General features: G+C 57.0%; 1 non-coding gene across 1 annotated transcript in view; it reads left to right on the top strand.

Annotated features, from left to right (window-relative positions):
* The first annotated feature begins 2059 nt into the window (after window positions 1–2059).
* Window positions 2060–2500, top strand: part of LOC126326634 (small subunit ribosomal RNA) — a 1893-nt gene continuing 1452 nt past the window's right edge. Inside the window, exon 1 of the ribosomal RNA XR_007560791.1 lies at window positions 2060–2500. This exon is cut by the window's right edge and continues 1452 nt beyond it. This is a non-coding gene — a ribosomal RNA (small subunit ribosomal RNA).

Raw genomic sequence — 2500 nt, 5'->3', positions numbered from 1 at the left:
CCAAGTTACGCTGCACCTTAACCCAAGTTACGCTGCACCTTAACCCAAGTTACGCTGCACCTTAACCCAAGTTACGCTGCACCTTAACCCAAGTTACGCTGCACCTTAACCCAAGTTACGCTGCACCTTAACCTAAGTTACGCTGCACCTTAACCTAACTTACGCTGCACCTTAACCTAACTTACGCTGCACCTTAACCTAACTTACACTGCACCTTAACTGTCACATGTAACGTCACAGGAATGTAGCTTTGCCTAACAGCAACCCTCTGAACATAGTTCACTGCTTGGATCCTCTGGTGTCATGTGTATTTCTTGATGCCATGGTGCGTACCCTCACATAAAGGTCTTTCGAGTGTTGCGTACTTTCTACACAGTCCCGCTAACCACTGGAAGGGTGTACCGCTACAGAACGAATATCGCCCTCCCCTCCTGCCCTTCCAAGCTGGTCGGTCAGGCGTTTGTTTGTGAAATGAGCCTTGCAGCTGTTCAGTTGCATTCGGTTGTCGATGCAGTCAGTGTACGTTGTGGTACGGCCTGTGTGGACTGTCCGCTGATGTACGCGTAACCCACACTGATCATCCGTCGTTACGTACTGAGTGACATAATGTGGCACATGCTTGACCGTACACCGGCTGCGCCCTACAATGGCGAATCATAAGGGCCATATGTTGTGCACGATGCTACTTGTCTCGTCTCCCCATTACAGCGAGATTGCACTGTTGTACGCCGTACAGACATGTGGTAGGTAGGTACGGACGAAAGTATTGCATGTTGGCCCCCCCCCCCCCCCTCCTCCCTCTGCCGGGAATCAGCGTGAGCCGTCTGTTGATGTAGCGACGAGGGTTTTCCTATTTAATCGTATTGCCCCACACAACATGATAGCACGGTGGACCGCGTTCCACATCTGCGACATGCTACAGAGGCCGGTTGACAGTCGACCGCGCAAGGGACATTGCACACGTGCGCGGACCATCTTCCACGTGTTCTCTCGTGTACATGCCGCAGTGTGTATGTGGGCTGATGTAGCGTGTCGTGACACATAACATGCAGGCATGCCAGAATCGTAGATTTCGCAAATGTAGATTGACGTATACGTTTGCTGCCAAAGATCCGCAAATGAACTGGAAATCAGTTGTTGAGCGGTTGTTCGCGCTGCAGGTGCATCGGTGATAGCGACGATCGGTACATCTATGAACCGGTTGTTTCGGCGGTACCCGCCATGCCCCCGAACCTGAGTTGGCCATGTGGGTATGAAGCGATACGAGGCTGTGGCTTGGCGGGACAGTCCCCGGCCGGTGAGGGGGGGCCGCCCGGCGTGCTGGCCGCGCGCTGCGTGAGCGCACGCACTACAGCCGGCTGGTGGGGGGCGCCCAGTGGCAGGAGCGCCGGCCGACGGGCCCGGCTGGCGTCCCAGCTATGCGCCGGCGCACCCTGCGCGCGGCGCCAGGCGGCCAAAGTGGGTTCTGCCGAGCCCGGTGCGAAGCGCGGTGGACATCTGCAGTGTGCTGGTCCGATTGCGGACTGTGTGCGTTGAGGATGCGCCGCCGCCCGGCACTCGGCGTCGCGACGCCGTCTGCTGCTCGGTCGCCCCCAGCGGTTCTCGCAGGTGGTTTGTATCGCAGCTCTGCGGACGTGTTGGCGCGTGCGCTGTGCTGGGAGAGTTCGCTTCTGCACCCAAGTGGGGCTTTGCCCTTCTGTGGCGCTGGCGTTGGAGCTGCCGGTCACCGTAGGTGGCGCGTGTTGTTTCCCGCCGGCAATGCCACGACAGCACGCTCCCGGGCCTCTGTCGGCAGCGGCAAGCTCAGTTGGGAGCACGGGTGTTCGCACTGAAAGCGTCTACTCGCCCATCTCCGGGCGATTGCGCCTCTCTCGAACCCGACCAAGTACTTAGGACGGCGCTGCGCGCCGCCGGGACCTGAGAGGGTTTCGAGGTGTATCGTGCAGGGGAGCTCAGCCTCCTCCTGTTTGCAGAATAATTGAGCGGACGCTTGCGTGTTCGCGCGGGCCCTCGGGACACACTCCCGGGCGGCCGGCTGCTCAGCTCTCGTTGACGCAGCTCCCTGGTTGATCCTGCCAGTAGTCATATGCTTGTCTCAAAGATTAAGCCATGCATGTCTCAGTACAAGCCGCATTAAGGTGAAACCGCGAATGGCTCATTAAATCAGTTATGGTTCCTTAGATCGTACCCACGTTACTTGGATAACTGTGGTAATTCTAGAGCTAATACATGCAAACAGAGTCCCGACCAGAGATGGAAGGGACGCTTTTATTAGATCAAAACCAATCGGATTGGCTCGTCTGGTCCGTTTGCCTTGGTGACTCTGAATAACTTTGGGCTGATCGCACGGTCCTCGTACCGGCGACGCATCTTTCAAATGTCTGCCTTATCAACTGTCGATGGTAGGTTCTGCGCCTACCATGGTTGTAACGGGTAACGGGGAATCAGGGTTCGATTCCGGAGAGGGAGCCTGAGAAACGGCTACCACATCCAAGGAAGG

This window comes from Schistocerca gregaria, unplaced genomic scaffold, assembly GCF_023897955.1.
Source record: "Schistocerca gregaria isolate iqSchGreg1 unplaced genomic scaffold, iqSchGreg1.2 ptg000996l, whole genome shotgun sequence".
Taxonomy (NCBI): Eukaryota; Metazoa; Arthropoda; class Insecta; order Orthoptera; family Acrididae; genus Schistocerca; species Schistocerca gregaria.
Note: the sequence above shows the minus strand (reverse complement) of the source record. Positions and strands in the feature narration are given on the sequence as shown.